The sequence below is a fragment of the Enhydra lutris genome, unplaced genomic scaffold (assembly GCF_002288905.1).
Source record: "Enhydra lutris kenyoni isolate GAN:26980312 unplaced genomic scaffold, ASM228890v2 scaffoldscaffold35, whole genome shotgun sequence".
Classification (NCBI taxonomy): domain Eukaryota; kingdom Metazoa; phylum Chordata; class Mammalia; order Carnivora; family Mustelidae; genus Enhydra; species Enhydra lutris.
The window spans coordinates 13692336-13718015 of record NW_019154119.1 but is presented as its reverse complement, the minus strand read 5'-3'; positions in this window follow the sequence as shown (position 1 = coordinate 13718015).

Below are 25680 nucleotides of genomic sequence, written 5' to 3'. Positions count from 1 at the left end.
CTAGCCAATAGGATCCAACAGTACCTAAAAGGATTATTCACCACAACCAAGTGGGATTTACTCCTGGGCTACAAGAGTGGTTCTACATCCACAAATCAATCAATGTGATATAATACATTAATGAAATAAAGAATAAGACTATATGATACTCTCAATAGAAGCAAAAAAATAGTATTTGATAAAGTACAGTGTCTTTTCGTACTAAAACTCTTCACAGAATAGGGATAGAGGGTACTTATCTTAATATCATAAAAGCCATCTATGCAAAACTCACTGCAAATATCATTCTCAGTGGGGAAAAACTGAGAGCTTTTCCTCTAAGGTCAGGAACATGGCAGGACTTTCCACTATCACCACTGCTATTCAACATAGTACCAGAAGTCCTAGCCCCAGCAATCAGACAACAAAAAGAAATAAAAATAATCCTAACTGGCAAAGAAGAAGTCAAACTCTCACTCTTTGCAGATGATATGATACTTTATGTGGAAAACCCAAACGACTCTACCCAAAAACTGTTAGAACTCATATAGGAATTCAGTAAAGTGTCAGGATATAAAATGCACAGAAATCAGTTGCATTTCTATACACCACCAAGACAGAATACAGAGAAATTAAGGAGTCTATCACATTTACAATTGTACCCAAAACCAAAAGATATCTAGGAATAAGTTTAACCAAAAAGGCAAAGAATCTGTACTCAGAAAACTACAGAATGCTCATAAAAGAAATTGAAGAAGGCACAAAGAAATGGAAAAATGTTCCATGTTCACGGATTGGAAGAATAAATATTGTGAAAATGTCTATGCTACCTAAAGCAATCTACTCATTTAATGCAATCCCTATCAAAATACCATCAACTTTTTTCAAAGAGATAGAATAATCCTAAAATTTGTATGGGACCAGAAAAGACCCTGAATAGCCAGAGGAATGTTGAAAAAGAAAACAAAATCTGGTGGCATCACAATTCCATACTTCAAGCTCTATTACAAAGCCACCATCATCAAGACAGTATGGTACTGGCACAAAAAACAGACACATAGATCAATGGAACAGAATAGAGAAATGGACCCTCAACTTTATGGTCAACTAATCTTCAACAAGGCAGGAAAGAATGTCCAATGGAAAAAAGACAGTCTCTTCAAAAAAATGGTGTTAGGAAAATTGGACATCCACATGGAGAAAAATGAAACTGGATCATTTCCTTACATCATATACAAAAATAGACTCAACATGGATGAAAGATTTCAGTGTGAGACAGGAATCTATCAAAATCCTTGAAGAGAACACAGGCAACAACCTCTTTGAACTCAGCTGCAGCAACTTCTTCCTGGAAACATCACCAAAGGCAAGGGAAGCAAGGGCAAAAATGAACTATTGGGTCTTCATCAAGATCAAAAGCTTTTGCACAGCAAAGGAAACAGCAAAAGCAAAAGAAAACCAACAGAATGGGAGAAGATATTTACAAATGACATATCTGATAAAAGGCTAGTATCCAAAATCTATAAAGAACTTATCAAACTCAACACCCAAAGAACAAATAATCCAATCAAGAAATGGGCAGAAGACATGAACAGACATTTCTGCAAAGAAGACATCCGGATGGCCAACAGACACATGAAAAAGTGCTCCACATCACTAGGCATCAGGGAAATACAAATCCAAAGCACAATGAGATACCACCTCACACCAGTCAAAATGGCTAAAATTAACAAGTCAGGAAACGATGGATGTTGGTGAGGATGCAGAGGAAGGGAAACCCTCTTACACTGTTGGTGGGAATGTAAGCTGGTGCAGCCACTCTGGAAAACAGTAAGGCGGTTCCTCAAAAAGTTGAAAATAGAGTTGCCCTATGACCCAACAATTGCACTACTGGGTATTCACCCCAAAGATACAAATGTAGTGATCCGAAGGGGCACATGCATCCCAATGTTTACAACAGCAATGTCCACAATAGCCAAACTATGGAAAAAGACCAGATGTCCATCAACAGAAGAATGGATAAAGAAGATATGGTATATATACATATACACAGTGAAATATTATGCAGTCATCAAAAAATTAAAATCTTGTCATTTGCAATGACATGGCTGGAACTAGAGGGTACTATGTTAAGTGAAATAAGTCAGTCAGAGACAGACAATTATCATATGATCTCACTGATACGAGGAATGTGAGAAAAAAGACAGATGATCATAGGGGAAGGGAGGGAAAAATGAAACAAGACAAAACCAGAGAGAGAGAGACAAACCATAAGAGACTCTTAATCTTGGGAAACAAACTGAAGGTTGCTGGAGTGGTGGGGGTGGGAGGGATAGGGTGACAGGGTGATAGACATTGGAGAGGGTATGTGCTATGGTGAGTGCTGTGAATTATGTAAGACTGATGAATCACAAACCTGTACCCTTGAAACAAATAATAAATTATATGTTCATAAAAAAATAAGGAGTCCTTGCTTGCTATTAAATAGAGTTTTCAGTTTAGGATTACCACCTGTGTTTATTTCCTTGAGGATGGCTTTTTGTTCCTGATTCTTATGTGTGTGCATTTATTCATCCTGACTTTTTTTCTTTCTTGACATTTAGCCAGTATAATTTTCGGTTAACGTCAAGGAGCTACTTTGATAGATAAATCTCCTGGATCGGAGATAGGCAGAAGATTTTATTGAAGCCAATTCTTTCCCCCCTTACCTGTTGTTGCTTATAATTAGGAATCAATTAAAGGTACTTGTTTGGAAGTCAAAACTGTGTGGGTGTGTTGTATCTTGTACACAATAGGAAAATCGTGCGGCAAAGACATCAAATATTAGGCTTATCATACAGGAAATAGTAGAAACAATGATTATTTAAAAAGGTAACAGATAAGCCTGGAAATACCCAGAGGAAAGAGGAAACTGCAAAAAGTAACATTGTAGCTTTACAAAAGAGTCAATTAGAATACCTTGATGTGAGCAATGATTTAATGATTTAATAAGCATGATTTAAAAATCAAATGCAGGTTTGATATAGCAAAACAACATGAATTGATAAATCAGAAGTTTTACAGCATGCAACATAAAGATAAAACAATAAGCAAAATAAGGAGGAAAGAAAAGAAACATAGACTAGGAAGCTTAATATATGCTTGATTAGAATTCCACAGGAGGAGAAAGAATGGAGAAGAACCAGTATTGGAAGAGAAATCGAGCATTTTCCAGAACAAATGAGAAGAAGCAACACACAGACAGAAGCCAACTAGGTCTTGAATAAAAGAAAAAGAGAACTGTACCCAGACACATCACAGTGAAACACACACAAAAAAATATGAAACTAAAATAAAATCTTAAATCAGTGAGAGAAAAGACAGATTGACCTCAAAGCATACAGACAGAAAAAACAAACAACAACAAAATATCAGAGAGGGCTATACCCAGCTAAAATAGATTTCAAGAATAAAGGTGAAAACAATATTTTCAGAGAAATTAATATTTTAAAAGTTTACAACCAGTTCTTCAGCAGTAGAAATTCTGAAGGATTTATTTCCAGCAACTTTTCACTAAATGGATAAACTGAGCTGCAAGAAGGAAGGACAGGAAAATTTTGAACCTAAATGAACATTGCATATAACACTAACGCTATGCTTGCTTGGGTAAGAAAGGTAGAAATACAAAACGTATAATAATTTATAAGATTTTTTTTCCCCAAAATTTTATTCATTTATCTCAGAGAGAGAGAGTGAGCAAACAAGAGAGAGAGAGAGAACACAAACAGGCAGAGGGAGAGTGAGAAGCAGACTCCTCTCTGAGCTGGGAGCCCCATGCAGGGCTTAATCCCAGGATCCTGAGGTCTGTGGATTCTAGTAACTGCTCTCTTCTCTCATTCTTTAGGGGCGAGTGTTGAAACAGAGCCCCTTCCTTAGAAGCTTTTTGGTTTTCCTTAATCCTTCCCACTGCTTTTCAAACAGTCCCTTTAAAAGTAAACTCACATCATATGATGCTAATTTGAATTGTGTCAGCTGGAAATTGTTCACTAACATAAACTTTATAATAGAGGAAAAAGTAATAATTTAAAAAGATCCTGAGGTAGGTAAGAAAAGAGAAAAAGAAAAATAGGCAAGTAAACAAATTTTTTAAAATTATAATAAATATATTAAATTTAAGTCCAAGTGTAAATGAATTAAATGCTGGTTAAGAGAGCAAGGATATCAGAATATATGTACTTTACGAGTATTTCCAACATCTATAAAGGTACACAGAAAGGACAGAAAAGTGTTATGTAAATCGGCATGGAAAGAAAGCTGGCGTATTTATACTGCATTCAAAGGTTTTTCAGGCGAAAATAAGCCTTACTAGTTGTCATGGTCACTTCAAAATGATAAAATGTTTAAAAAAAAAACCTAGCTATTTTTAATTTAAGATGTATCTAAAATATTATCACAAAATATGTGAAACGAAGCTGGTAGACTCCCAAGTGAAATACACAAACCGACCATGACATTGGGAGATTGTAACATTCCAATCCTAATAACTGACTGAGAAAGGAGGCAAAAATCATATTTACACAATGTTTGAGGAACTTGATTGAAAAATGTGTTCTGATGCCCCAGTATCAAACACTATATTTAATAATTGCTTATTTGACATTCTTTTGGCACATAACTGTTAATAATGGGCAGTAAAATTCACCTCAGTGAAATTCAGAATTAAATCACACAAAGTATGTTCCCTTTCCACAATAAATTTGGAAATTAAGAAATATGCACCTAGGGGCACCTGGGTGGCTCGGTGTTGGTTAATTGTCTGACTTTGGCTCAGACCATGATCTCGGGGTCCTAGGATTGAGCTCCATGTCAGGCTCCCTGCTCAACGTGGAGTCTGCTTTTTCCTCTGCCCCTTGCCCTGCTCATGCTTTCTCTCTCTCTCTCTCTCAAATAAATAAATGAATTTTTTTTTAAATAAAGAAAAGAAATATATGCCTAGTTGGCACTTAGCTGAAACCAAATCATGAGGAAAGACCAAGAATATTTTTAATTAAGCAGGAACAGAATACAACATGAAAAACGAAAATGTGACAACTTAGTCAATTAGAGGGAAAACTTATCTCTTTAACTGTGTACTGGAAGAGAAAACGTGCTGAAAATTAGGGTGTTGAATATAAATATCAAGAATTTAGGTAATAATAAATCTTGGTGAGGATGTGGAGAAAGTGGAGTCCTGCATCACTAGTGGGAATGTAAAATGGTACAGTCCCTTTGGAAAACAGTTTGGCAGTTCCTTAAGTGGTTAAATATGGCATTATCATATAATTGGCAATTCCACTTCTAGGTGTTTTCCCAAGAAAAATGAAAGCATGTGTCTGTATTAAGACTTGTGCATGAATGTTCTCTTTATCCATGGTAATGCACTTGCCATCACCAAAAACTGGAAGGAACCAAATAGCCATTGAAAGGTGAGTGGATACTAATAAGAAGATATCTCTACAATGGAATATTATTCATAAATTTAAAATAAAATGGAATAGAGGTACAGCTACATTATGGATGGACCATGAAACAGTATGGTAAGTGAAAGAATTTGGTCATAAAGGACTACATATCGTATGATTCCATTATGTGAAATGTATAGATTAGACAAATATAGAGAGACTTATTTACTGAATGCATACTAAATACTTGGTATTATTCCGAAGTAGCTCATACAATTATAAATTTTAGCATTGTCCTCTCTGTCTCAAGTGAGCAATACAATAATTTTTAAGTGCCCGTGCACACGCGCGTGCACACACACACACACACACACACACACACTATGACAAATGTCAAGAAAAACAGCCCTATAAAAAGATAATATTTTAATGACAGTATGTCCCCTGTGATAAGGTCTAGCTCCTTTGGAGGTGGACATTACCATTATTATTCCCATTTGACAGATGAAGAAAACTAAAATCCATTGATGCCAACTAAGTAACTTGCTGAAGGTCCAAACAGCTGGAACATGGAGAAGCTGGGGCTGGAACAAGGCAGGGAGCTTTGAGAGCAACGAGCAGCTAAACCTAACTGTGCCAATGTAGTTAGGGAGCTCTCCTCTTCCTTTCTTTTCAAACATTTTTTAAATTAAAAAAAAAAAAGTAGTATCCAGCATGTAGCATATAGTATATACATGCATTGAATGAATGAACATTACACTCTGATATGGTTCATATTACTCCTTTAGGAAAGGAAATTACTTGTGGATTGGCTTAAAATACATAAAACTCATGGATTAAAGCTGGATTTCATTCTTCTCTAAGGAAGCCCTCCCCAACAGACAGATTTAGGAGATATGTTACCTCTTAAAAGAACTTTGAGTCTATGTGTTATTGCTACTGTCATCCTTATGACTGTGTTTCAAGGCCCCTCCTCTAGGGCTGACTTCAGATACAGGAAGCACCTTCCCACCATTGCCTACTCAGCTGGGCAAGGCAATGGCAGTGTGACAGTGTAGACACATGAACCAACTAGAAATACACAGATACATGGAAGCCAATGACTTGAGTCTTCTACCTTGACAGAATATCCAGGAGAAGAAAGACTTTACTTTTACAGAATATCATGAGATACCATTCCCTCATTTTAGAGTTTTATAACTTCTTCCTTCAGGGTCCAAAAGAAATTAAACTCCAGTGTCCTAAGGCAGTAAACCAGGGGTTCAAAACACTTGGTGGGCTTAATTGTGTGCTCCTTACCTCTAGTTTCTAATGCAGTAAGTCTGGGGTAGGGTTCTGACAATCAGCATTTTTATCAAGTTCCCAGATGAAATAATGCCACTGTGTATGGGGTGACATTGGACCGTGGACCACGCCGTAAAGCATACGTTGCATACAAAGTATTAAATCTCTCTTCTATGCATTTCACACTGTATTTATGAATAACCATTGGAAGAACTGAGAAAGCAGCGACTGAAATAATTTTCTGTGTTCTGTGGTTCAGGGGAGAGAGGCTGCTTCTGAAAGGCTGCATGACCAACCTAGGGTTCTCTCCTGGTCTCCAGACTCACATGCCCAACTCTGTACTCAACATGTCCGTTTGGATGTCTACTGGGGATCTTAAAAGTAATAGGTCCAAAACTGTACTCCCCCATGTTTGTAAAATGACTCTCTCTCTCTTTTTTTTTCTTTTAACAATCTCAAGGGTTCCAGCGAATCTCAGATTTTTTTTTCCAGTTGCTTAGACCAAAAATCTTGCAGTTCAAGTTAACTATGTTCTTTCTCTCAAATTCTATATTAAGTCACATCCTGTCAAATACAGAGAATCTGACGACTTGTCTTAATTGGTCTCTTTTCTTCGACCTGTAGCCCATTCTGAATGTTCTGTCCCGAGTTTCCCAGGGCTTTCTTTCTACACCACTCAGAAGGAAATGCCAAGTCCTGGCCGTGACTCACTCGGCTTCTCTCTTCATTGATTCCTCCCCAGCCCTGAGGACTTGCTTTCTTGTCCTGGGAGGAACACACAGCTCTGCTCCTGCCTTGGGAGCCTTTGCCCTTCCTGGAATGCACTTCCTTTGGACATCCTCCCAGCTCCCTCCCGCTAGGTACCTCCCTAGTTCAGTCCCTCCTGGAAGGTAGGGGGTGGTGGGCATTGCAGTTCCCACCACCTTCCTTGACCACCCCATACCCATATAAAACAGCAAGTTCTTCCTCTTACTGATTTTTTTTTTTTACTCTGCTTTGTCATTTTCCCCCCTAAGCCATCACCTGCCATACTTTATTTTTATTTGATTGTTACTTATCTCCTGCCACTAAAGGTTTTATGAAAGCAGGGACTTGTTTTTTTTTTGTTTGTTTGTTTGTTTTTTTAATAATCTTATCTTCAGCATCTAGAACTGCTCCTGGCAAGTAGGAGGTTCTCTTCAGTTTCTGAATAGATGAATTTTAAAGATCAAAAGGCCAAGGCTCAGAGAAGGGAAGGGACTAGCTCTAGGACATAAATGGAATCAGAGTAGAGGGAAGTCCACCTTCACCAGATCCCAAGCTGGTATTTTTTTATTAAACCCATGCCAGCTTCGGGGATCTTGTGCTTTCAGGAAAGAAGTGTGACCTCTGCTTGAACTGAGAGAACTCAGGCTGAAAATAACCATGGGTCATGGCCTTCCCTGAACCGTCTTCCTTCCTGTAAGGCCTGAGGTTCCCATAGCCTCTCCCCAGAGGACATTAGCGACGGGGTGTGTGTTTGAGGGTCCCTGGGAAGACAAGAGCTCACATTCCTAAGGATATGAAAGAAGTCCAGTCCCAGGGCCTACCATGTGACTTGAGGAAATGGCCTGGCTGATATTTCTAGAAGGACCAGGTCACAGGAGTCATGTCGTTACTTGGATTTGTCTTCTGTTCATGATTGGGACATTGCTGGCAAGAAGCACAACTTGCATGATTCACAGTCAGCCCAGGGTCTAAATCCTGCCCAGATACTCTGTCTTGTTCCAGGGCTGCCTTAATCATCTCCAGTAATGCGTTTATTCATTCAACGATTATTTATTTCACACCTACTCTGTGCTCCACACTAGACTATGTGAGCGCTCCTGACACGTTTGGGGCCATATAGACATGCTACCTGGCCTCCAAGGCTTTAACAAGCTTGGTATCCATCCCACTGATGAGTGACATTGGGAATTTCCACTCTAATGTAGAACATAAAAGAATCAGAACTTGGAGAAGAGACAAGAGATCCCAGAAACCCCAATATGACCTCACAGCTCTTGCTTTATGGATGAAGAAACTGAGGCTCAGAGACTTGCCTTTTATGTCCTTGAAGAGTGAGCAGAGGATGGATAGTGCATTTGCACCCCAATGCATGCACACACTGTCAGTCTTTTTTTTTTTTTCATTTTGCGATGTGAATCTTGCCTAATTTGTAATAATTAACCTGCTGTGTAGCACGCATGTGTATAACATGTACAGCAGACGAAAGCTGACGATGATGGTTTAGCAGTAAGGATAGTAAAACGGTGCAGTGTTGAGATCCTCAAGAGTCTGGCAACCAATGGTGGTAGTGGGATTGGTCTGCTGAACCTCTTGAAGATCCCCAGCATCTCAGGATACAGAGAACTCCTTCTCCTGAAGCCACATCCTGGCCACACTCTCACGTGTGCTGGAGATGGAGAGGAAGACCGACAAACCAGGAAGGAAACAGAAAGCCCACCTCGCCATGCAGGCATCCACCAACAGACACCCTTGTCTGGCCTCCCACTCTCCACTTCACCCTGTTTGCTACAAACTTATAATCTGCTTCCTTCCTTCAAGAGAACGATGGATGCCTGAGGGAAACTCAGAGCCTTAAAAAACACCAAGCACTTCCACAACCTACTCCCACTTAGAGAAGAGGAAAGTGCTCCTGTTTCTTCCCTTTTCTGAACTTCTCCAAGTGCTAAGCAAAGTCACAGCATCACTTTCTCTCCACTCTACCAGCCGGAGCAAGTCATAATGTCAGGGTCGTTTCAAGTCAGTATTTTTTTCGGTGCAGGGTTTCCTAGGAAGTGTCCGCTCTGTGGCTTCTGCTGGGGATGTGGGCATAGGGGTGGGTTGGTGCAAGTCACCTGGAGAAACCCGAGCCCTAAATGTGATAGATTGAGACAGTGTCCCGAGGTTGTGTTGAGAAGGATTCTGAGGCCTCGTGTCAGCTCTGTTGAAAAGTGTGTCACAATCCATCGCTGATGTTGGTGTGGATGTGTGGGAGGATAGGGGAGGAGTGGCACCACTGGGCCAGCTGGTTCCCACCAACGGTCTGCTCTGAGCCAGCACTGCAGTCGGAAAGGCCTGGAAGACTTTCCTGCCACAAAGAACATGCCAGCTCAGGATAGAGAAGCCTGTCCTTGCACTCTCAGAGGGGCATGCAAGATGCCCACCTACATGTCTCTGCACTGCAGTCTGGTTTGCACTGTGGGATGGGAAGCAGTGTTATTCACACTGGGGGTCAGATGTTACTGATCCCTTCCCAGGCTCTCTGGGCAAGAGCAGATTTTAGCCACTCAAAGCTCAGATCCACAGCCTCCATATGTATGGTTCCTAAGACTCATCTGCTTGAGGGGGTCCTGGGGCCTGTCCCATCTCCTCTCCCACCTGCCTTCCATAATTGTCCTTCTCTGCAACTAAGATACACCCATTTGGGAACTTTTTGTTGTGTCTTATCCCAAAGTATAAGAATATTCCAGACTTAAAAAAAAGGCATACTTTGGAAATGTGTCTCTCTGAGGGGAGCACTGTGTCAGTGCAAAGTAGAGAGCACCATAAGAAACACCAAAGCCTTCCTGAGTCTAGTTGACGAACTTGCTGGAAGGCCACGTGGCTGTCCTCCTCCCTCCCTCTCCCTGCATGTCTCTCTTTCTCTTTGTGAGAGCAAGAATTGGGAAGTACGTTTTGACAGACCATTTTTATTTGAAGTTTTAAAAAGAGGCCAAATTTCTTTTCCAATTGGTATTATGGTGGACATCTTCCAGAGATCGAGTGAGCTACATCTACAGATCCAAGGTTCTCATTAAAATATATTTCCATTTCCACCAGGGTGTCTGGCTGGCTCAGTTCATTAAGGGTCTGATTCTTTGTTTCGGCTCAGGTCATGATCTCAGAGTAGTGGGACTGAGTCCTGTTTCGGGCTCTACGCTCAGTGTGGAATCTGCTTGTCCCTCTCCCTCTGTGCCTCCTCCCATGTGCTCTCTCTTTCTCTCTCAAATAAATAGATAAAACCTATTTTCACAGGGATGCCCAGCTGACTCAATTAGGAGAGCGTGTGACTCTTAATCTCAGGGTTCTGAATTTGAGCCCCACATTGGGTGTAGAGATTACTTAAAAATATAATTTTAATTATATATATGTATATGTACATATATATACATATATATATATAATTTCCAAAATATATGCTAACATAACTATCTATTTAAGGATAACATTTACATTAACGTTTACAACTATTTGAACTTACAAAAAATATTTAAGATGCCAGCATAAAGATGTATGACGATATATGTAGTAGTCAGTTTCCAGTGATGCTCGCCTCCTAGTATCCGCACTCTTTGTCATCTCCTCACACACCAAGTCAAAGCTGGTTGTCTGACCAACAGTGTTTTATGGAGGTGACAGTGTGTGACTTTGAAGCCAAGTCATTAAAGGCATTGTGGCTTATCCTTGCTCTCTCAGGACACTTGATAATGTTGAAAACCAATAGCTAACAGTTTCCGGGCTCTTTCACTCCTTCACATTAGGCAGGGAATGTGCTCAGCTGCTCCCAGGGGTGTCGTGGCAGTGAGAAGAGCGTAAGTCCAAAACACGCCATACTGAGTTTTCGATACGAAGAGGCATGTCAGGACAAATGAAGGGTGAACCCACTAGGAAAACTAAACTCTGTGTTTGCAAAGCAGATGGAGAAGCCTCCTGGAAATGAAGGAAGGGAAAAGCCCATTGATGTGTCCTAATTACAACCAACTTGAAATGGGCTCATAGGGAAGTTCAGAAGCAGAGACAGAGCCTGTTTTGACATTGGAGCCCTGAATCTGCTGGGTGACAGAGCAGATCTCAGAAAGGTGCTGTGTCTGGATGGCCAGCTCCATGCGTCTCAGAATCTAACATCCAACGTTCCAATTATAGATCGCATACGACGTCTTCTCGACGTCTGTCATCATGGACCGAGATTCCTTCACGTCAGTTGCAACCTTAAAAATGTGTTTCAGAGCAGCCAGTTTTGCAGAGCTTGTTCAGGGAATGATAACCTCTCCCACACATGCCCACTCGCTTCTCCCTCTGCAGCCCAGGGGGAGGGTACGACAGCTGCCCTGTACTCACATAAAGCGCACCTCTTATAGTCTGAATCAAGCCTTAGGTAATAGAGATACTAAGATTAGACCTAGTGAATCAATTAATTGCAACCTAATCAAACCAAGTTACTCAGAAAGTCATTCAGTTTCTGTACTAAGCTACCTAGTTTGGGACAAATAATAAGGATATTGGATTGAGGATGTCTTTGCATTTCTGCACTACATGATGTGTTCATGTCTTTAGGAAACACAAAACAAAACAAGCTTTCAAAGGAAAGCTACCTGTCTCACTGCAATCTTTGTGAACATGGCTAACAACATTGGCTGTGATGTTAATGGCATCTTTTGCCTTACTATTGTTCATTCAATGTCACATTAGTGTAGCTTCTCCATAATCATATGAGAAAAGTAGTATCACCCCCACTTCATGGATGTGGGACCGTGACTCACAGACATGGCATATGGTGGTACAGGTTGTGCATTGCGCAAGTTCAGGAAATCCTTTGCCCAAAGTCACAGAGATAGCTAGTGGGAAGGACAGCAGGTGAACTTGAATCTTGGCCTGTAATCAAAGTCCTTCTTTTTTTTCACTGAGTCAGACGTCCCTCTGCTGTTTTGTGTTCCTTACACAAGGAGGTTTCATTGACAAGGGAGATAAGCGTGAGGGTCCAAGAGAAACAACAGAACTTTTGAAAAAATGAACTCATCCTGAGCTTTTCCACAGAAAAAACGAGGATTCACAAAAGGGTGGGGGTAAGCCAGGTGGCAGGAGGGCGGTCACAGGCTGTGGGGTTATTTGAGCTGGAAGGGAGGATTTAATGTTAAACAGGTTGGGGACAGAAGGAAGCGATTGGTGTCAGTGGGGAAGAATTCCACTGAGACAGCTGCAAAAGCAGTTGAGGCCATGTGTGATCTGGAATCTGTTTGCTTCATGTTGGATTTGACTAGACATGTGTTTGAGGCCATCCCTGCTGAAAAAGAACCCCGCACATGTGCGACCAGGAATGAAAGGGTGGAATGCCACGTTGAGGCGACATGTGTGTCTGGTACCGACTGGGGGACAAGAAAGGACATTGGGTTCCCGCTGCAAACGCAGGCAGACAGCTCCCAGGCAGGGTTACCTTCCGCATGAGGCCAGGGTGGCTCCCTCCGCGGGTGCAGGGAGGGCTGGGGGTCTGCTCCTGGTCTCTGGACTTGCAGACAGGACCATCCGGACTTACTGGCAACATATCCACGGCAGAAATACAACCTCATCGTCTAGAATATGTCACAGCCCTTCGTGTGAAGCTACAGCCCTACTTCCCATTAGCGGGATTCAAGGCGATGATGTCTCCCATCTAGGACGCCAGCGATTGTAAGGCTCCCTGGGTTTTTTGCGAAGCATTTTGTGTTTTTCTTTCTTTCTTTTCTTTTTTTACCAGCTACCCTCCACCCTTAGGTTTCCTTACACATTTAGACATTTACAGTAAACAGGGATTAGCCTCAGCGAACCAATAGTGGCTAGCAGATGGTTCTAATTAACAACATGTTAAAGAGAAAGGATTTAAGAGGAACGTGGAGACGATTTACACAGACCCGGTGACACTTGCACAGACCACGCGAGGCCATGCCTGCCTCCACCCAGCCTCGCCTCCTTCTTCATGTAGGCTTTCCTTTCTTTGTCCAATGAAGCAGTTCAGATTCACAGGGCAAAACAATTATTCTATTTGTTTTGGGCACTTTAAAATCTATGTGTAAAAGAAGAGAAACAAATATGGAGAGAATAGAAAATGCAAAAAAAAAAAAAAAGAATATAAAATATAAAGGATTTGTCCTGCATGCTTTGTTAAGCTTTGATGATATCTCCAATATAGAAGAATGGCAGTCATTGGGATGCGTAATTTCATAGGCCGACGTGACTAGGTCATGGGTTGCCCAGATGGCTGCTTAAACATCATTTCTGGGTGTGTCTGGGAGGCTGTTTCAGGAGAAGATTAGCACTCAATTGGTGGCCTGAGTAAAGCAATGCTCCACCCCCGCACCTGGCAGAGTGCCAGTAGGGATCATCAAGGCCCCATAGGGCCTGAATGAAACAAAAAGGTAGACAAAGGTTGAAGTTGCTTTCTGCCTGACTTCTGAGCTTCTCCTGCCCTAAGCACTCCTGGTTCTCAGGATTCGAATCCATACCATTGGTTTTCCTGCTCCCAGGGAGGTAGCTGAACATGGGACTTCTCAGCCTCCGTAATCGTGTAAGCTAATTCTTTATGATAAAGCTCATTATCTATATTATAATATAATAATTATATTCTCTATTATGTTAGAAAGTTATCAAAAAATTGCTTAACCTCTCTGGCAGGGCCAAATTATCCACTGGGCAGAGGAAGCACAGGGCTGAGCCTTCCAGGGACCACAAAATGTTTTATTTCTTCTTAAAAAATCAGAAGAAAAAAAATGAGCCTTTTTTGGGTCAAAGAAAATGTTCTAATACATAATATTTGTTTTGATGACTATACAGTGTAAAATAATAATTTTTAATAATTTCTTATAGATAAAGAAGCCTATGAAGGCCCAAGTGCCTGGGGTCCAAGAAAGTCATAATGCAACCTCGTTCTCTGAACCCTAGTTGCCTTATTTGTATAATGGGCTTGAATATGATGAGGGTTTCCTATGATAGTTTTCTCAGCCTCACAGATGTTTGTAAGATATTGACAGAGAGGTTTATCCCAACAGTTATTTTACCAGCTTCTGGAGGTTCCCTTATGTGGAAAGCTTATTAGTTTGGGAATCAAACAAACGTGGTTCAACTCATGGCGTTCAGCTGTTGATCTGCTGTGGGAGTTAGGGCGTATCACTCAACGTTGACCCCAAGTTCTTCATCTACAGTGTGTAAAGTGGGGAAACAAGTATTTGTCTTTCAGAGTTGCTTTGAGAATTAAAAGTAACAGAAACAAAGGACATAGCACAGGTACCTAACCCCTGGTAGGGGCTCAATAATAATAAATATTCAATACTACTACTATCATCAATTTTTATCAGTTTTGGTTTGAAACTTATCAGCTGATCACTTCTTGGCCTTTTGACTAAGATCAAGTGTGAAACTTATCAGCGGAGCGGGATTAGCTACCTTACACTGAACATCTGCTTCGGCAAATTACTGAAAAATAAAACTGGGGGAAATGAATGAAAACAATTAACAATCTGAGAGACAGCATTTTTTATTTCCTATAACCATTCTTCCTCATTTATTTTTTAAAATATTTTATTCATTTATTTATTTGACAGACACAGAGAGAGAGCTCAAGCAGGGGGAGCAGTGGAAGGAGAGGGAGAAGCAGGCTCCCCACTGAGCAGGGAGCTGACCCGGGGCTTGATCCTAGAACCCCGGGATCATGACCTGAGCTGAAAGCAGACACTTAACAGACCGAGCCACCCAGGCACCCCTATTTTTCTTAAGTGGAGTGAAATTTGGTGACTCTGAAGTTATTCCTTCTTTTATTCAGTCACTAGATCAAACAAAGTAAAAATGCTAGAACTTAGAAGAATATTATTAGGAAAGAGGTAAGAAAGCTAAAGGAATGAATTTATTCCATCTATATCTTGTAGGGACTGAATTATGTTCCCTCCCAAAACCACATGGTGAAGCCTGAACCCCAGTGTGGCTGTATTGGGAGGTAGGGCCTTGAAGAAGGTAAGCAAAGTCAGACGAGATCATAAGGGCGGGGCCCTAATATGACAGGACTAGGGTTCTTACAAGAAGAGGAAGGGGCACTGAAGCTTTTCTTTCTACACATGCGCAGAGGAACGGCCATGTGGGGACACAGCAAGAAGCCATGGTCTACAAGCCAGGAAGAGAGCTTTCGCCAGAATCCACATTCACTAGCATCTTGACCATCGATTTCCGGCATGTGAAAGTATGAGAAACATACTGTTGTTCAAACCACCCAGCCTGCAGGATTTTGTTATGACGCCTGAGCTGACAAAGACAGGACCAGAGACATCAGCATCTGACTATGTCCCTGCGCCAAGAAGGGACAGAAAAGAGTCATGGGGTGGGTGGGGGGAGGGGTTGGGACCATCATCCTTGCAAAGCTCTGCGGCGGGTATGCTCTCCAGATGAGAGCTGACAGCAGGAGATGCTGACATGGGAGGCTCTTTGGGGCAAGAGTTATGACGCAGAAACTGCGGACGCCAGGGGGATGGTGTGAAGCCAGAAGGGCTGGGGAGGCTTGAAACTCCCATGATGGGCAGCAGAGTGAGATCTGGCAGTGGGCACTCCGGGGCAGGCAGGATTCTGGTGACAGCGAATCCATCATTGTATTCTGGGACATCCCTTTCATTCCCTGGTTTCAACTCCTCAGATATTTGTTGCCTCAGTAATTACTGGATGGTTTTCTTTCTTTCTTTTTTTAAAATTAAATTAAATTAAATTTATTTTCAATGTTCCAAAATTCATTGTTTATGCACCACACCCAGTGCTCCATGCAATACGTGCCCTCCATAATACCCACCACCAGGCTTACCCAACCCACCACCCCTCTCCCCTCCAAAACCCTCAGTTTGTTTTCTGATCTGGCTTTTCTAGTTTTGCACAGCGAGAATGTTGGTCTGTTACTTCTAGCATTGCGAGAAGTCGAAGCCGGCAGACAATGTATTTCGAAAGACGGGGTTTGTAAAGGAAAAGTACCTAATAGACGAGAATTCCACAGTGTACACAGACAGGATACTAACGAACGCCATGGACTTTTCATAGCTTATGAATCTCCGTATTCCTTAATCCGAATTCCTGACACATACTTTTGACTGCTTCCATGATAAGAAATGGCTTTTAATAACGACGCCAGGTGGCGAAATGAAGCCAGCAAAAGCTACTGAATAAAACCATCAGCTTCTCCTAGCGGCCCTGTGTCCTGCCCACTAGGTGATGTTAGGAACTCTCTTCCCATCTCTGAGCTTGGCTTTTCTCCCCTCTCCTAGCATTTGCTCTACTAAGATTTATATCCAAAAGCACCGACGGGAATTTCCTGACATAGTTTGCATACTTCATAGGCATTATTTCCCTCGGTTCTTCTCAAAAGGGCTTTAGTGTCTTGTGTCTGTCCCCCGTGGCCACTCATTTACGTGAGCCCTATCACACTTTTTCATTTTTATGATTACAATTTTGGAGGGAACAGGCAGTCCTGATATTTCTTTCTCTCCTGTTATAGCTGAGTATTATTTATTATTTAGATTTAGAAGCTAAACCCTTTTGCAATAAAGTCATTTCAGGGCACACACACAAGGTTAAAAGTTTTAGGTCAAATACACAGAACTATAAAAATAAACAGCTAGAGTACACAGTAGAAATATTATTTAAGGAAAAGTGGTGACTTCAACATAGTGGCCCTTTCAGTGAAAGTCACTTGGAAAGATACAAAGATGAATGAATCTCATGGAAATCACCAGTTGTTTAATTAAGGAATTGGAAAAAAACCCACCCCTCAGAATTTGCTTCAAAATTTTGGTTAAGCCGAATAGGGCAGGCAGCCAGACCCTAAACGATGCAACTGTTCATTCATGTTTCTCAAAGCAGAGACTTGAGAAGAAAACACACACATCGCAGAAAAGCCAGGGGCGAACTTCCCTCAGTGAGACCGCACGCAGGTCTTCCAGACGAGGGGTGGGGACACCATCTGCCAAGTAACTAATTGGGAAGTCAACTACATTTTTCTCAGCCTCTCAGGGAGGATGGACCCCTCTCTCCTTTGCACTCCTTCTAGTACCTATCGAAGCTTTTCTTGAGAAATTTGAAAGGCTTGACTTGATTTTCTCTTCACAGGTCCATGTCTGCCCTGGCTCTGAGATTCGTCCAGAAGGGACTGGTCTGCAATGTTTCTGTGTGCACAGTTCTTGGCCCATGTAACCTGCCATCCATATTTATTACATGAATGGACAAATGAAAACTGGATGTGGGCACTCGTCCACTGGAGATGCTTTTTGCGAAGTTAAAATTATTAGGTAGGATGTTTGCGTTTCAGCTACCCATGAAGCTTTGAAAACAGGAACTCACCCAGGAGGATTGAAACAAGCCCAAAAACTGGGGCTATTTGCATTTTAGCTCAACCAAGTGGCAGGGCTGCCCTGGCGAGAGTCTAAACAGAAAATGCAGACCAGCACCGGAGAGAGATCCAGAGGCAGCCCATAGGGAACCAGGTGGTCTGAACCATCACATTAGGCTGGAACCCAAGTCCTGTAGCACTCCAGTTTTTCCAGCTTAATTTCAGAGTTCCAGGGTATTCATCCAACAAAGACTCATTCATAGACTCCTGCTGACTGGAGAGACTGTAGAAGAGCCCTACACTGCAGGGAGGTAAGGCCTCTCCCTTTTGGAATCAGGGTGGTAGGAGCATACTTTCCACGGCTGACGGTCTGGGTTTGATTTTACCTATTTATTTCCCAGCCATGATCTTAGGTGAGTCACTCTGTGCCTCAGTTCATGCATGTATGAAACAGGGATAACATGAGTACCATGCTCATAAGCTTGTTGTAAGCAAGCACCTAAAACATTTAGCTCAATGCTCAGTGTGTGATGAGCTGTCTGTAAGTATTTGCCTTTATTATTATTATGTATGTATCTGCTTTCCTAATAGTTGTCTTCCTCTTCCTCCTTCTTCATTGCTATGTAATGCCATGATTTGAATGTTTGTGTCCCCCCAAAATTTGTGTGTTGATGCCTAACCCTCAAAGATAATGGTATTAAGAGGTTGGGCCTTTGGAAAGTGCTTAGACCATGAAGGTGAAGCCCTCATGGATGGGATTAGTACCTCATAAAAGAGGTTCCAGAGAGATCCCCAGTCTCTCATGGGAAGGCACAGCAAGAGAGCACCATCCATGAAGAAGGAAGAGGGTTTTCTCCTGTAGGTAACCATGCTGGCAACTTGGAGACATCCAGCCTCCAGAGCTGTGACCTGTAGGTTTCTGTTTCTGTAAGCTACCCAGTCTGTGAGACGTTGTTATGGCAGTCAGAACAGACGAAGGCAGTGGTCAATATTTAATATGCAAAAACAGTTAAGGATGTTGGTGTCATTATTTCTATTTTGAAGATGAGGACACAACCTCAGTGTAGAAGGGGAATCTACCAAAGGCCAGGCTATAAATAAAGAGGAGAAATGGAATGAGAACTTAAGCCTTCCTAAGGCGAGACTCTGCTGTAATTCTATCCCTTCCCCACTCTCCGGGGTTCTTTCCCCATCACTGATGATTAGTCACTGTCATCCTTGGCTGGACTGTTGGTTTTCGGGAGGTAACAGGACTAAACCCATTCTCTGGTCTAATGAAGCCTCCAGATTGATCTGAGAACTGTCTTGTAAATTTCTCACCTACATGGGCCCTGAAAGACCTTAGTGAATTTTTCTACAAAGAATACTTCACGATAAAACTTCTCCTCTCGCAAATCATTATAGTTAAAACAAAGTGTAGTCTAATTCACTATAAATGAGGCACTGAGGAAAGACTCCAATCCATCATGTGATATCAACACATCCAGAACCAGCTCACTATGAAAATCCGGCAGTTGCTTTGCCTGTCTGGATCTTGGTGTCTCTAAATGTAAAAGTGAGGAAATTGGACTCATGAGACATAAGGAACCTTTCTAGTCTAACATTTTAAGACATTGTCTTCAGTTCATTCTGTCATTGTAGACCAGTATTGCCCAGGAGAACTTTCTGCAAGGCTGGTCGTATTCATCACTTGTAGGTTTCACATGGTGGCCACTAGCCACATGTGGCTCTTGGCAACCAAAATGGAGCTAGTATCACTGAGGAAATGATAGCCCCGTTCGGGGCTAGTGTCTACCATAAGGAATACCACCCTGGTCTAGACAGTTGCTGAGATTTGAGAATATTCTCTGTTCAAGACATTGGATTAAACATAAAAGTGATGGAAGTGTGAAAAGAAAAGCAGCGGCAATAAAACGCACCCACTTTGCTCAAGGATCATGAAGTCTACGGCAGATCAGTCAAGTCTGACCGTACCATTCAGGACATCTGAGGGCTTTTTGCTGCTCTCACCCCACCTCTGAACTCCTTTCAAGAATCAGAATCATCACTTTATCTCCTCCATCAAGAGATTTGCTTCTTTTCTTATCTTTCCAAAGCACATTGTTTAGTCGTTAATTAAGTTATGCATGTGTTCATCCATCCACTAGGGTTTAACAGATCTTCATTAGGATAGGGATTTTTAAAATAATGGTATTTTGCTATAGGGTATAATGTAGCATCCAGAAAAGTACCTGACATTTAGTGGGAACTTAATGATTTTGTTAGATTGTTTCATTAATTCAACATGCTTTACTGAAGATTAACCCTAGATTAGGCTTCTGATTTAGGGATTAGAGACACAGAAGTTTAAAAAGACATGGGACTTAGAGTTTAGTGAGGGATATGGCCATGGAAATAGCTGATTACAACTGAAGTTTCAAATATTATCATAGGGGTAAGTACAAGGTGATTTGAGAGCAAAGAGGGATATCTGGTATAATTTGCATGTTCTACATATATTGGATTTGGGATTATTTCTTTTTTATTTTTTTTAATTTTTAAAAAATTTTTAAATTTAAACTCAATTAGCCAAAATATAGTACATCATTAGTTTCAGATACAGAGTTCAGTAATTCATCAGTTGCATATAACACCAGGTGCTCATCACCTTAATGCCCATCACCAGGATTATTTCTTTACATATACAGTGTCCCTAGGGAGTGAGCTTGTGATCCCAGCAGTTGGCACAGTGCCTGCCAAGCAATAGGGTGATTGATGTTTGTTTTTGAATGTGTAAAATGATATAAACCAAAATAGTACACAACTTTAGAAGAATGGGACACTACTTTTTGATGGGGGAATATAATGGGTTAAATGGTGACTCCCAAGGTGATATCTCTACGTCCTAATCCATGGGCACTGCAAATATCACTTTATATGGGGAAAGGGTAAATGTTCGTCTATTCAGAGATTGGGTCCTTGCAAACATAAATAAATCGAAGATTTTGCAATGTGAAGCTTATCCTGGATTATCTAGGTGGGATCTAAATGCAATCACATGTGTATTTATAAGATAGACACTCAGAAGACACATTGGCAGAAGAGGAGAAGAAATGTGCTCAAGAAGGCAGACTGGGGACCTGGGTGGCTCAGTCTGTTACGCGTCTGCCTTTGGCTCAGGTCATCATCCCAGAATCCTGGGATCGAACCCTACATTGGGCTCCCTGCTCAGTGGGGAGTCTGCCTCTTCCTCTGCCCCTCACCGTGCTCATGCTCTTTCTCTCAAATAAATAAATAAAATCTTTGGGGGAAAAAAGGAGATAATGGAGCTATGGGGCCAGTTGATGGTTAATCTTATGTGTCAACATGGCTAGGCCACAATTCTCGGATATTTCTTCAAACATTATTCTGAATATTTCAGTGATGGTGTTTTGGGATGGTACCAACATGCATTTATTTATTTATTTATTTATTTATTTAGAACACATGTGTGCACAAAAGGAGAGGGAGAGAGAGAATCTCAAGCAGACTCCCCACCTGGGCACAGAGATGACCTTGAGATCATGACCTGAGCTGAAATCAAGAGTTGGACCCTAGACTGAGCTACCAGATACCCCTGGATGACATTAAATCATCTAAATCAGGGGACTTGAAGTAAATGAGAGAACGCTCCATCATGTGAGTGGGCCTCCTCCAATCACTTAAATGCTGAGTAGAACAAAATGTTGACCTCTTGGGAGCAAGAGAGAATTCTGCCAGCCCACAGTGCCAGCCCACAGACTTCAGGCTCCACTGTACTTCTTCTCTGGGTCTCCAGCCTGCCCGCGCATCCTGGTAGATTTTGGACTTGGCCATTCTCCCCTCTTTAGCCAATTCCTTAAAAGAAATCTCCCAATGTATGTATATATAGAGAGAAAGAGATAGGTAGATCTAGTTATAGAGAGATAAATAGAAATATGTAGACATAAAGACATAGTTATCTAAATCTATGTATATTTCCATCCTATTGGTTTTCATTTCTCTGGAGGAGCCTGACTAACACAGCCCACAAGGCAAGGAATGCCGACAGCCAGCAGAAGCTGGGTGAGGGAAGGAATGGAGTCTTCCCTGGATCCTCTGGAGGGAACCCAGCTCTGCCAACACCTTGATTTCAGACTTCTCACCTCCAGATCTGTGAGAAAAGAAATTTCTGAGGTTTTAAGTTTGTGGTAATGTGTTACAGCAGCCACGGGAAACTCGGGAATAAACAAGATTTATAGTATTTAGACCCTGATATTTGTACAGGGAGGCAGGCATGTGGGACTCAACAAGACACTGAAAGAGAGAAGACAGTGTGTCGAAGGCTGAGCAGAGGGACACCATGGGGCTTTCCCGGGGTGGCGATGAGTCGCTTACAAGCACAAAGCCTGTGAAGGCCAGTAGTGGAAATGGAGTGTGGAAAATAAATTTTGGATATATCATTGTGAGGACTGAATGTATGCCAAATATTTATAGATTTTATAGTTTTCTTCTTTTTTTTTTTAATTTGTTTTGAGACCATGAAAATCTATTGGACATTTTTAGCAAAGAAGAAATACGATTAGATGATTCTTTATTGAGTTGGTTCAGTTGTATATTAACTTGGCTGACAAAGTAATACCTGACAGGAGGGTGGTCAAGAGTGTCTAGCAGGACAGATTGTGCAGGGCAGATGCCACAAGGGCCCTCACGGGGATGGTATCATCCTGTATTTACATGTAGCCATACAGAAACTGGGCCCCTGGCATGTCCTCCTATTTCTAAAGAGAGATTTTAATAGAACAATAAGACATCTTCACAACTGTTTAAAGACTTAGATTTCTCTCTCTCTAGTAGCCCCTGCCGCACTCGTATTTTTGAGTCATAAATGCATCCTCCTTATTTTATAGCTGCGAACACTTGGGTAGTTAGTGGTTAGCTATGGTCTTTGAGGTCATATATTCTAATGATGTCAGAATTGAATCCAAGACTTGTGCTTACCACTCTTTCTTTTTTGGACTGTTTAACACTAATAATGTTATCAACATTATCATTTACTGACCTTGAGTTTTCCCTATGACCCTGATACCGTGCTCAACAATTTTCACGCATTAGTATATTTTAACACTCCTAATATTTTTGCAGTAGGTATGACTGTTGATTGTACTTTACAAATGGAGGGTCCAAAGTTAAATAAATTAACTTATCAAAGATCCTATAGAGAGCATGTGGCAGACATAGGATAAGAACACAGATTATCCTGGGCAAAATAGCGATTCACTGACCTAAGAGATAGTAAATTCTGATTGCATTTGTTGGCCATATGAAAAAAACTAAATAGGCTAGATTTTTCAGAAGTCAATAGGCACCATATTTCTGGCTGAAAAGTGAAAGCTACCTGATTCCATAGAGAATGTATTTTATGCAGTTGGCTACAGCAGTTCAGAAAGAAAAAGGGACATTACAGAACGAAACTTGGACCTTTTACTTTGTGCCTGCCTCTTATACTTACTTGTTCCTATTTATCTCCACACTTATCAGCAGACAGGGGAGATTAGAAAGCACAAAGTCTCTTTTTAAATAATTACCTGACCCTGTTATCTTAAAAGAATTGTAGACTACTAGGTATTTTTTCTGAGCAGGAGTGTGTAGGACAATCAGCCTCTACCTCACAAGGTATTACCCTGCCAGCAATAACAAGACCCAAACGGCAGTCATTCTTTCTCTGCTGAAATGCTAGTCACGCCAAGAAATTAATGTGAAACTTTGAGCTTCTTCCCTAACGACAGTGAAGTGGGCTCCAGAGTCATTTGGTTGATGAATCTGGAACCAGATCCAGGGTTTTTATGAGCCTCTAGTCATGGAGAAAATATCCAATTCTTTCTCCAACTAGAAACCAGGGTCAGGTTAAAGTCAACATCAATTGACACCAGTTGTATGCGATGTTATTTTCGTGTTGTTCTATGGTGCTTTATCACACATGCAGACATCTGTAATCACCGCAACCAAGACACACGACTGTTGGATCACAATAAAAATCTCCCTCCTCCTATTTTTGTATATTCACACTTAACTATCCCTTCCACCCCTGCCTAACTTCTGACAACCCCTCATCGGTTTGCTATTTCTATAATTTTATCGTGTAAGAAGGTTTTATAAATGGAATCATCAAATAAGGAAACTTTCAAGATTGAATTTTCATTGAGCACAATGCTCTTGGGATCCTTCTGGGCTGTGACATGTATCAAGATGTATTAGCCAGGGTTCTCCATAGAAACAGAACCAAGAGGATATACATAGACACGTAGAAAGGGGAATTGGCTCTCATGGTTGTGGAGACTGAGAAGTCCCACGATCTGCCATCTGTAATCCGGAGGCACAGGAAAGCCAGTAGTATAGCTCTGGTCCAAACGTGAGGCCTGACTACTAAGGGAGCCAAGAGTATGTTCCAGTCTGAGTCCATAGTCCTGAGAACCAGGAGCACAGATGTCCATGGGCAGGAGAAGATGGATGTCCCAGCTCTAGCAGAGAACAAATTCACCCTTCCTCCATCTTTTTCTTTGGGCCAAGCCTTCGATGGATTAGATGATGTCCTCCTACATGGTGAGGGTAATCTTCATTACTCTGTCTACCAACACAAATTATATTCCTTTCCAGAAACACTCTCACAAATACACTCAGAAAAATGTTTACCAGCTATCCAGGCATCTCTTAGCCTCGTCAAATTAACATGTAAAATTGACTATCACATGAGAGTTTATGCCTTTGTATTGCTGCCTATTATTCCATGGTATGGATGTACCACAGTGTGTTTAACCATCTATCCACTGAAGATCATTTAGATTGCTTTTGGTTTGGGAACAATTGCAAGGGAATCTCCTGTGAATGTTCATGTATAGGTTTTTATGTGGACATAATCTTCATTTTTTCTGGGAAAATGGCTGGGAACATGATTGCTGGGTCATATAGTAACTATATGTTTAGATATTTAAGGAACTGACAAACGATTCTCCAGAGTAGCTGTACCATCTTACAGTCCTACCAGCTGCGCGTCCAGTGCCTCTGCAACTTCACCAGCTATCTGTGGTTTAAGCTGTTTTAAGAGGTATGTAGTGATATCTCATTGTGGTTTTCATTCACATTCTCATGATGATGAGTGATGTTGAACATGGTTTTATATGCTATTTTATATCCATATGTCCTCTTTGGTGAAATGTCTGCTCATGTTTTTTGCTCATGTCTAAAACTGGATTTTTTTTTTTAAGGCAAATTTCTTTCTTTTTCTTTTTCTTTCTTTTTTTTTTTTTTAAGAGAGAGAATGCACGTGCAGACAAGTGAGTGGGGGGGGGGGCGGGGCAGAGGTGGAGGGAGAGAGAGAATCTTAAGCAGGTTCCCTGCCCAGCAAGGAGCCCAACTCCAGGGCTCCATCTCACAACCCTGAGATTATGACCTGAGCTGAAATCAAGAGTGGGACGCAAGAGACTGAGCCACCCAGACATACTCCCCCCGCTTTTTTTAGTAACTGGATTTTATTTTTAATGTTGCTTATTGGGTTCTTTTATAGTCTAAATACAAGTCCTTTGTCAGATATGTAGTTTGTGACATCTATCTTTTTCGAAGAGAGAAAAAAGAAGTAAAAACAATTCTATCTCTATCTGTTTATCATTTATCTATCTATTTCTCTCTCTATCTACCTATTACCTATCTATCTATCTATCTACCTATCTCTGTTATGTATCTACCAGCCTTTCCATGTCAGGAAAATGCTATTTTTTTCCTCAGACATTATCATAGCACTTTCCACTATTAGCACACAAGAACACTTGCATCTGAACTTTCACACGTTAGCCAACGGGTTGTAGAAAAACTGATCATCACTGCCATTGTTATTCCACATTAAAAAAGTGAGGTATATGAGGTCTACTTTTCTTTACA